Here is a 12,058-nt window from a genome sequence, read left to right on the forward strand (position 1 = left end):
ATGAACCATTCCTTATTGTGTTAGTGTGACACTTTGATATACCAAGTTTAATCTAAGTTTAGCATGTTACTCCCCAGCTATTACTTACATACTCTATGTAACCCCCAAAAGTTCCTCGGACCACTAACAATCATTTATTTAAAAAATAAATAAATAAAATTGTCTCAGCAGATAGGAGAAGGCACAATAGCTTCATGGTAAAGTGTGCACTTTGAGGTCAGACAAATCCGAGGTTACATGCTGTTTTTTTTTTTTTTTTTGTTGTTGTTGTTGTTGTTTTTCTACCCACAGAATATAAGCCCTTGAGTTCAGATACTTTCTTTTAAAATTCCACTGCTATATTGATAGCACCTAGATCAGTCTCGGCATACAAGAGGCACTTACTGATTATTTGCTGAGTGAATATATCAGATTGGCAGCCACAGAACTGATAATCACACCTCTCTTCCATGCACCAAATATCTGACACTCCTAGACCAGGGATGCTAAAGTTGCTTTGCAATTTATGCCTTTTTCTAATGAGAAAACCTGTGGGAAAATATATAATTCTGTGCGACCAACAAAATTCCAGATTAAAAAAAGAAAAATATGCCATAAATATGAGACCTGGATTTCAGAACAACATTTTCAGATGCATGAAATTTAAAAACAAGAATTGTTCTCCTTCACCAGAAACCTTCTGACTTGGAGAGGATAGCGAACAAAGTGAAACTAATTAAAATATTTATCTAGTCATGCACATGCAGAGAGGTGCAGAGAGTATCAGGCTTGGAGTCAGATGAACCTAAATTTTAATCCAGATCCATCACTTATTAGTAGTGTAAGTGACCTTGGAAAAGTTTTACCTGCAAAAGAAGATAATTATATACCTCATGCAGATTTCATGAGGAATGAAAGAGATGATGCATTTAAAAGTTTAGTACACAACCTGGCATAGATCAAGGTCTTAATTAATGTTAGATTTTAACATGTTAGTACCCTCTTGGTAAATATTATCCAATAGTTTTACTTTTTCATATTTTTGAGAAAATTCATTAGTATCCACATTTCCAGGAGTTTCTGAATCTGTTGATATAAAAAAATCAAAATTTTATTTCATTCACGGGGTCAAACTTGCATATGAGATCATCATCTAATCTTCATCTATTATGTTGAACAAAATTATTTTCCCAAAGTGATCCACCTTTAATCCAGTCATAAAGAGTTAGCTGTTCCCAATTTTAATTGACAAATCTAATTACTGTGATGAGTTTATTTATAGTCACTATTCAATATCTATTGATAGTTTCTTGACCTTGAAGAATATCATCCAATTAACATGGCAATATGTGTTAATGGATTTTTAAATTACTTCATACTGGATAAAAGGTAAAAGGAAGAAAAGGGAAGTCATTTTTCACAGAGAAAAATCACGATTTATGAAAATAAGCCTTACATATCTGTCACTGAATATGCAACACTAAGGATTTCCTTTGTGTTCAATCTATATTATGATGGAAGCAAGCTATGTTATTGATATGGTAGTACATATTTTTGGAATTCTTTCAGGGAAACACTCATTGAATCTGGGCAATGAAATGTCTGCGTAAATCCAAGGCAAAGTGTTTTGTTTGGAAACTTATTTTATTTTTAAAATTTTATTCCTTTTTGTCAGAATTCAAACTTGGAAGGTTATGGAAAGATAATAATCATCAACTCCCTATAGCATGTGAGAGACAAGGAACCATTCTTCAAAACTGAAGAGGAATGATGAAGGTGAAATTCCATCCTTACCCCTAGAAAGAGCAGTTACTATCTGTTGCCTGGTCACAGCCCCTCGTTCCATTTTCCATATGTATTTTACTTTGTGTTTTAAGCCTAATTTTAGACACAAACTTGGAATAGAATATTATGAATGTTGTAAGGAATCCTACATAGTATCCTTTGCATTTGCAGGAAAATTGCTAAGAAATTCAGAGGTAGAGTGATGACTTTGACCCAGGGATTTATCCTTTTGTTTATTTCTCTATTTACACCCTCCACCCAGTTTTAGTTAGCTTTTTCACTGCTATGACCAAAGACCTGACAAGAACAATTTTGGAGGAAAAGTTTATTTGGGGCTTATGGTTTCAGCCATCCACAGATGGCTGACTTTATTCCTTAGGACCTGAGGTGAGACAGAACATCTTGGTGAAAGAGTGTGGCAGAGGAAAACAGCTGGGGACATGGTTACCAAGAAGCAGAAAGGGGGAGAGAGAGCCAACTCTTCAAGGGCTCCACTTTCCAAGGACAAAATACATACCCCAAAGGCATACCCCTAATGACTCACCTCCTCCAAACACATTGTACTTACCTTTTAGTCTCCTGTATCAGGAGATTAATGCCCTGATTAGGCTAAGGCTCTCATAACCCAATCATTTCACTGTGAACTTTCTTGCATTATCTCACACATGAGCTTTTGGAGTATGCCTCATATATAAACCATAACACCCCCACCCCCATTATATCATAAGGTTTTCCAAGACAGGGACCTTACCTAAGGTGTGCTGTGAATTGAACTGTATCCCCCACACCCCAAAAAATTATATGTTGAAGTCCTAGACTCCAGTATCTTAGAATGCGACTGTATTTGGAAACAGGATCTTTTAAAAAGTAATTAAGCTTAAATAAGGTCAGAAGGGTGAGCATTAATCTATTGTGAGTGACGTTCTTATGACAAGAAGAAGAGGCTCCAGAGATATGTCTATTCACAGAGAAAAGGCTATGTGTGGACACAGCAAGGAGACAGCTACCTTCAAGCCAATAAGAGAGGAAGTCTCAGGACAACTAAATCTGCCGACACCTGGATCTTGGGCTTCTATCCCAGAACTGTGAGGAATAAATTTCTCTTATTTAATCCCCCAATTGGTGGCATTCTGTTATGGCAACCCTAGCAAACCAGTACAAGGTGCTTATGCTCCCCTCTTCTGCTAAAGTGACTGGCACAGAGTAGGTGCTAATTTTACAAAGGAAGAAAGGAGTGAATAAAGAAAGGAAGGAAGGAAAGAGGGAGAGAGATGGGAAGGAAGGAAGGGAGTTCCTTACAAATAAAAATTAGTGGCTCCAGCACAAGATCCCAAAATATCTAAGCCCTTTTCCCTGCATCAAATTCTATGAGACTTCTCAATTCTAAAACCTGGTTAGCACTTGGTTTCATATGTGCTTTGCATATGCTTTCAACCTTTCATGTTTCTTTGTTATTATGCACCTTCAGGACAGTAATTTTATCATGCATGGGTCCTAAATCTGCATGTCTGAAATCAACAGTTACATCTGAAGAGAGAAAATAGACTTAACACCTGTGAAATTTCTATTTTGCTTCAAGCAGTTTATTAAGAAATATTTTATGTTTTGAACAGAAGTAGCTCAGCCAGGCTACATCTTAAGGATTTGCACAGTTACCACAAATTACTTTGCTCTGATAGCTAATCTTTTAAAGATAGGAAAGGGGAGGAGCAAAAGGGAGTCCAAATATTTGCTTCTTGTTTAGATGTGACATTTTAAAGCAGAATACATAAGCCTGGAAATTGTGCCTCTGGAGTTTAGGAAGTACTAATTTCCTGGCATAAAATAAATTGGAATGGACTATGGCATTAAGAGCTACCTCTAGTACAGTGAAGTGTAGCAAACTGATGCTCAGTGAGGTTTACTGGACATAAAGATATGCAGTCAAATGCACTCAAGCACAGTTCTGAAATTGTTTTCTATCATTTTGAAAGATGCCAGTTTAACAACTTATTTAAAACTATATCTTTTAATACTTTATTTTTTCCCTATGGAGCAAGGGTGGTAGGAGGTTGCACTCAAGTCTAATAAAAATAAGATGACAATAGAAGGTTTTGCCAGGGATAAAACCTTTGGTCAGTGACTTGGAAAGCCAGACCATAAAATGGCTGGTCATACATCAAGATGGTCATTTATCTTTAAAGCATCATGGCTCATCTCTTAGTCCTTCCTTTATCCATTACCATATGGATGCTATAGGTGCCTACCTGAAGGAAATTAAGCTAATTCTGATACCTATTATCTTTTGATATATTATGATTTAGCAATTCAATTACTGTTGCAATTGTATTAACCTATGTTTCATGAATTGCCATTAGACAATTCAAAGGGTAAATATGGGTATGCATTTGTATATGTATGTGTATTATGAGTATATGTAGATGCACATGTGTTTGTGTAGGTGTATATATCTGAGTATGTGTATGTTCATGTGTAAATGCCTTTGTGTATCTGTGACTTTGAAAACATGATTGGTCCTTCCATTAAAATATTCTCAGATGTACTTAAGCATTCCATGCATTTCAACCTTAGAAACCATCACAAGTAAAAAACTTGAGTAATGCTTGTTTTTCTACTGAACCTTCATTTTGTAAAAATGGCTGTGTGATTTTTACCCACTTAACCTTCCTACCTTGCCTAACATACTTAACTCTGCCTCATTCTGTCTACCAAATTTTCACCAACTCTCTCAGACCCAAGTAAATATACTATTTTTTTTTCAGCAAAGTTTTACTGCCCAAGTGAGTCTTGTGTTATAGATGACCACTTTAATAACCTTAGGCTTACAAATCTGGCAGGTAACATGAGTGAGTAAGTCTAAACATCTTATATCTACATATATTTCTAATTTTTCTCATGCAATATAGACATAAACAAAAGAAATACTTTTCCTCCCTAATTCTATCAAAAAAGGAAAAACACTAAAGGAAAAGAATGGCGAATGGCAACTGACACTTGATACATAGGATTAAAAAGGGAGCAATAAGGACTATGGCAAATTAAAGGGAAATGCTACTTTAAAAGTAAGTAGAAGTTACTCAGCTTCAATGTTTTCTCAGAAGAATGTGGGAAGAGGATATCCAAATCATCTGAATTATCAGAAGTCCAAATCTGGATGTTTATGAATAAAATCCCTCTATTTTCAACTACTGGCAATTAACTAAAATTTTTAAAAACATAAAGAAATGTTTATAAACAACATTCAGGCTAACAGAGCTTAGCCCAGACACTAACAAAGAGATTTGTCCCACATCATCCTTTGCCACCTCTGAAATACAAATTAATTTAGTATCTACTGCATTGTGTCATCTCTTGTTATTGTATAAAACAGCAGGGTCATGTAGCACACATATTTGGCAGCCAAACTGTCTGGTTTTATAATTCTGCTCTATCATTCTTTAGTTTTGTGATCTTCGGCATGTTGCCTAATCTTACCATGCGTCAGTTTCCTTCTTTGTAAAATGCTGCTAATAATAAGAGTTAGGAAGATTAAAGGAGATCACATGGTTAAAGTGTTTATAATCATTTGAGGCACAAGGTTATTAGTTAACATAAGATGATTGTTTAAAAATCTTACAATTTGGCATATTTCTTTGACTCCTCCCCCTACTAAACTGCAAATGACTTGAAGATAATCTTTTTTATATAACTTAATGTTTAATATAGTTTTTTTTTCTAGAGAAGGAGCTCAGTTGGTTATTTCTTTTAAAAAACTCAAAATGTAGAAGAAATCATAAAAGGATATTTAAAGAAATTGGCTGGAAATCAAGGTCACACTAGTGCTTGTCCTTGCATTTGCTCTATGTATTTAAATCTACTGTAAGGCCAGAACATTTCACCAGTCCATGTCAATTTGTTCTATGATCAGTTATAATGAATGTTTTCCAAATCCCAGATGTATAATTTCTGCTCTGATTTATTCTATCTAGGCTACAGTACAACAGACAGGCACTATTCATGTCTTTTTCTTTTCTCCTTTAAAAGACTAGAAGAGAGTTAGGGTTAGATGGAACAGTAGGTACATGTAGGGCAGCCTTGTGTGGCTGGAGCCCCTGGGTCTTTCTCACCTGCCTTTACTTAAATTTACAGAAGTTACATCACAAAAACCTTCCAGGGTGCTTGTAAAAATGGAGCCATTATTATCCTCATTCTTTTCTTCCACTACAACCCTTGTTCTCTTTGAAAATAAAGAGTAGGTTCTAGAAAGGGAGTGTTACAAAATGGAACCCCCATATTTCACAGCTTGAAATTCAGAATTCTGAGACAGATAACACAAATAGTGTTTTACACGACAGACTAGGATAATGACTGTACCTCAGAACTTTGGAAGGCAGGCTCTCAGCATATAAAGTCAAAGGCATGTCTACATCCAATCTAAACTTCTCTCTTCATCACATTATACTTAAAATGTCAAAAAAAAAAAAAAAAAAAAAAAACTAACACAAACCATCTGTCATTGCACAATAAAAAACTTCCTCCTATGTCAATGGATTAAACACAGTTACAATGAAATGAGATCAGAAAAAGTAAAAGGACAAAGTAGTTTAAAATGTGCTGATAATAATATCAATACTTTTCAGAAAATACTTTAGAGTTTGAAACAATAGTCACGAATACTATGTTATCTTGTTATACAGGGTGCAAGAGTTATATGCAGTTTTACATGGAGGGGTTTGAGAGTGGGAGAAAATGTGGAAAGGAAGGAACTTAAGTTTTGGGGAGAAGACAAGTAAATCATGAAAGCTTAATGAGGAACCACATAAATAAATCAACCAGAGAATTCTCTCTTGAAATCTGACTAAAGCAAAAAAAAAAAAAGAAAAAGAAATTTGGGGAATTTTTCATACCAAAATTACAGTACTTATTATTTTCTTCAAATAAATATTCATTGCCTAGTCAGTACCAGGAATAGGACTTGACTTTGGAGAAAATAATGCAAATGAGAAGACTTTATGTGCTTTCGAGGAACCATTAAATTAAGAATATGTGCATGTGTGTGTAAGGAATGATGTTAACAGCAAAACCAAAACACAATAAAATAAAGTAGTAAAGAATAATGTGAAGGTAAAGCCAAAGAAGAGATTTGTAGTTAGAAAGGGGACAAGGAATAAAAAAGTAGGAAATACTTCATGTGAGTTAATACTTGAACTGAGCAGATATTGCTAGACAGATGGCAAGTGAAGGACATCACTTCATAAAATTACTCACTTGAAATTTTTATTTTGTTTCTCTTTTCATAAGTTCCAAAGCTCATACTTCTGAGGATGCAAGAAAAAAAAAAAAAAACATTTGTGCACTTGCATTTTGTCAGGTATGTTGCAATGATCAAATTTTTATATCCTAAAAATCATAGTTTATAAGGAAATATGGATAATCCTTTGTAAAATATATCCAATAGTAATGCTATCTAGTTCTTTGATAAACTCTATAATCCTCAAACCCAGAAAATACAAATTAAAAATCGAAGAAGATAGGCTTAAAATTATTAAAAGGGAAGGTATTTATTACAAGAATATTAAATAGATCTCAGACTAATGGGAAATATTAGGGAAACAGAGGCATGACTTACCCAGCCAAAATTATGACCCAAATCAGGCCACTGACCTGCTTGACAGGACATTGTACCTACCATCTCAAGACAGTGGACTTTGCATTTTTCATTACCAGCATTGTTATCCCTGAGCCTTAGATTCAGAGACTAACAGCATTATTCTTATACCCTGAAACTCAATTTTTCTACAACAGCTACTGCTGACAGAGAACTCCTCGAAGTGCCCTCTATTCTGTGGTAAGTACATCTGACTTGACAGTATGTAGGTTATATATCTCTGGTCTAGCTGCAAGGAAGATTAGGGAAGTGAGTATCTAATATTTCCATTCTCTATAGGGGGAGGTGGATATGGCTCTTCCAAGACTTACAAGGTAAAGGCAATTCCTATGCTAACGAACAGGGTGTAGATAATGAACAACCTAGAGAAATGTCAGACTAAGAGATAAATTACAGCAGCAGAAAGAATATAGAATTTGAAGCTAGTCAAACCTGAACTTGAACATCTCCTCTGCCTTTTATTAGGAATATGGTGATTTCTAGAATCAGCTTCTAAATCAGCTATATAGGGAAAATAATGATTACATTTTGATTTATGAGAAAGGTGTGTGAGTGTTTTAAATATATGACACATTTCTGTAACATAATAGGTATTCAAAAAATGGTAAATATTGTTTCTAATTGGTTAACCTAGACTTTTTTCTCTCCCAGATATCTTCTTAGCATCTTAGGATGTAGATTTCACCATGAAATATTTATGTATTGTTTTGCAAAACTAAAGAGGATGGATATAAATAACTCCTTAAAGTTCATTTCTAAAAGATGCAGATCCACTCAAGGGAAATGTAGGGAGGAGAAATGTAGAAGCATTTTCTCTGACAATTACCTGGCCTTAACAGTTTCCAATGAAATCAAAATTTCTCACCAAATAAACTATAAAGAGCATCAATATATGAGAGAAGGGGTATCTGTGGAAGTAATATTAAAGGTGAGAATTTATAAAGCACTAGAACTCTTTTCCTTTATTCTCACCTTTGCAGGCATAGGTACACAATCTCAAGGCATCTCATTATAGAACTGACTATTTGTTGAGCACCAGGACTTGCAAACAATTAGGAAAAGGGTAAAAATTGATCTCTTCATTTTGTTTTTTGAGCTGAGGTTACACGGTAGGGGTTGTGGTATTTTGTCAGGGGCTAAACAAGGCTGCAGAATTAGACTTGGTGGTCAAGCCTAGCAGCCCACCCAGAAAACAACCAACCATGAGGGCTTGTGAGGAGAAAGAGCTGGCACGGTCCCCATAGGATTTCTGAAAGTAGAAGGCTATAGAATCAATGCCCTTTTAGTGTCAACACATATCTCAAGTGTCACACCCGGAATCCAACATTTAGAAATAGGCTGCACCAAATGTAACAAGGCAGCCAGTAGAGCCATGGCCAACCACAGCGGTGCCCTGAATTCCACATAAAGAGCCTCAATTCCCTCATGTGAGAAGCTGGTCCTTAGCTATACCCTGAGCTTCAGCAAGCCCAAGTCAAAGAATAAGCACTAAAAGTAGACAGACTATAATGTTGATTATGCCACTCCCCAAATTAACCAAATGTACTGATGTATTTTTCTGTAAATACCATGTATCTGCTCTCCTCAGCCTTATCAGTGCATGGAGGAACACAAAATATTGACAAGATATTAGAAAGATTTGAATGCTACATGTTTATATGTTACTGAGTTGAGACTGTTGAATGCATATCTTTTACAATTATTTCACAGTTGTATGTTGAGGAGACTAGAAGGAGGGAGGGTATGTGGAGGAAGATAATAAAAACTGTAGCCAGTTAGCAGTCATGGAATTAAGGAAGTCTCATCTAACATAATAGATTTTATCTGATACTTGAGTACCTTTCAATTCCATTTTTTTAAATAATATATGAAAACATTTCTTCAGGTTCTAGATCAACCTAAGGTTCAATGTCCTTCCTAGAAAAAATAATAATAATATGCCTGAACTTTGTTTCTATTCCAACAGAATCATCATAACGTTAACTCCAGCTGAACTCTGTTGATTTTTGACTGAGAGTTACTCAAAACTTGATTGGAAGTGCTGTTTATCACAGTTTCCTGTTAATAATAATCATTAACTTTAATAATAACAATAATTTCCAGTATACAACATATTTTTCCTCTGAGAAACTCAAAACAACTTCACATTTGCTATAGTATTCGTTCTCAGGCATCCCTGTTAAGACCTAAAAAGAACAGGAAGTGTATTGATTGTGCTATAGAGACAGACTCAGTGAGGTTAAGTATTAGTTCAAGGTCACATAGCTAGTCTATGGCAGATCCATGATAGATATTTGTAAGGGTAACTAAAAAAACTAGAGCTGAACTAAACCCAGTTATAACAAATTTGATTAGAGCCCACATCTCTGAAGCAGAGTCCAGACCTCCTCACCAAAGTCATGAAGTGTTTGCCCTGGGTAGACCTCAATCTCTCTTTCTCAAAGTGCCTCAATTCAGCCTATCAACCACTGTGTTATTTTACTTTCTTCAAGTTGCTGCCTTCCAGGTCTGCATTGAGCCAAATGTTTTTGTTAAAACAATGGATGATTTTGCTTTACAATGAATATTCTTTTAATCAAGGAAATACCTTTTTATGACAATATTTGAAAATTACAAAGTTTCTATAATGTATGATAATTACAAAATTAATGTTAATACTGTTTTAATTCAAAAAATGTTATCAAGTTAGCATCTGATTGGCTAATGAGAATGGACTTTTTTTTCCTTCTTCAGTTTGATTTCACTTGCCACATATCTCCAGAGAATTATCATTTCCGGTGTTTTATATTAACTCTGTTTCTTGGGTCTGTTACCAAGATTTCCTTCAGAATGTCTTTGCTGCCAGTTCATGCCCATTATTTATCAACTCAGTTGTTTTGTCACTTGTCTCACCCTTATTTACTTAATTAAATTAATTTGAGTTTTTTAATAAGATTGTGGAAAACTTTTGACCAAGAGTTGAATCTTCTAACATGCAGTATACATTCCTTTAATACAAATTTTATCAAGAAATAGAGAATAGTGTTAAAATGGTGAAAAGAGAGTTTCCTCCTAATTACAAAACATTTTACTATAGCTTTATTTGCTAAAAGGACAAATTCTTTCAAAATCCTTGCTGAAAGTCAATGGGTTCTCTCTATGAGAAAATGAAGGAGCTTCCCAAGATTTCCTGAGGGCTTATAAGGCAATGCTCTATAAGCATCTGTTCTTCTAAAGTGGTGACAGATACGGTAAAGGGGAGAACTGAAGTCTGTGAAGCTGCATCTTCTACTGACATAAGAGTAGGGCTGGCAAATTGCCATGTGCCATAAATAAAAGTTGCGATAATTGGGAACGTCACTGTCTAGAGTGACATTATCAACCAAGTAATATTCAGCAATGCTAATCAGTTAAGGAATATTCTCACATTCTAGCTTACCTAATGGAGAGTTTCAGCTTCTTACTTATTATTCTCTATACATTCCTTATAAATTATACAAGGAAAGGCAGCATATAGAGAAGATAATGAGAGTTCAATTTTTAAGTTGTAATCCTTCCTTCACTCAGTAAGTCTATTTCTGTGTTAGGACTGTGGAGTCTATTACCCATTCTGTCTCTTGTGGAAACCTGTAATAATAAAATAAAATAGCATAAAAATGCTTGTTATGCCATAAAGAACCACACAAACACTTAGCCCATATAGTACTGAATTTTCTTTTCACTGCACCCTAACTGGGAGTACATTTACTCTTTTTTTTTTTCCAAAAGTGAATAGCACTTTTCAAACCCTAATAAATGTCAAGGTTATAAAGGTACAAAACCATTTGTAAAGTTCAGCTTAAAGGTAAACAGGGCAGCTTATTAGCATCCACAAGTACTGCAAGTTAATTTTAATCGAATAAGTATCCTGAAAACACCCATAAGAACATAGTCCATCATACCAAAAAAACTTATCCTTTAAATTAATGTCATACTCTAGTGGTTTCTTGACATACTGCTATTTACAATTTTTGCAATCTTTTATGATGCTACTATCTTCAGCTACAGATTCATTTTGGTACAAAATTCAGACATCCTGTATTCAAATTCTTCCTCTCAGTATATATTAGCTGTGTGATTTGGGGCAATGTATACAACTGCTCTATGCCTCAATTTCCTTAACTGTAAGGTAAAGAGTGCTTACCTCATAAGAATGCTATGCAAATTAAATGAACTAGTGCACAGAAACAGCACAATATTTTATATTTAGTAACATGACTTAGATATTAGCTATTTATATTCACAATGATAACAATTATAATTATTAATAATAATTATACGTTATTGGCACCAACCTGTGCATTAGGAATCTTCATAATCACTTTATTATTGAACAACCTAACATATAGGTTGCTCCCTCCTGTTCCAGAAGGGAGCAAGACATTTCCATTCAAGGAAACATAAATAGACCAATTTTTCATTACCAATTTGCTTGAATACACATAAGTTGGTTACAATTATTTTCTACATTTCTTTCTTTATTTTTTTTCCTTTTAATTGTTGAGTATGACATTCCATTGTTGCAGAATTCTCAGAAACTTTCAAACATTTAAGTATAATTTTGAGGGCTAGGGTTGTGGCTCATCAGAGGAGGGTTTGTCTAGCATATCTGAGGCACTGGGTCTGATC

General features: G+C 34.7%; 1 long non-coding RNA gene across 2 annotated transcripts in view; it reads right to left on the reverse strand.

The window, feature by feature from the left end:
- Positions 1-12,058, reverse strand: part of LOC131424775 (uncharacterized) — a 48,071-nt gene that overhangs the window by 18,476 nt on the left and 17,537 nt on the right. The window lies entirely within an intron of this gene.

Source organism: Marmota monax, unplaced genomic scaffold, assembly GCF_021218885.2.
Source record: "Marmota monax isolate L192 unplaced genomic scaffold, Marmota_monax_Labrador192_F-V1.1 WCK01_AAM20220418_F8-fsc00006, whole genome shotgun sequence".
In the NCBI taxonomy this organism is placed as follows: domain Eukaryota; kingdom Metazoa; phylum Chordata; class Mammalia; order Rodentia; family Sciuridae; genus Marmota; species Marmota monax.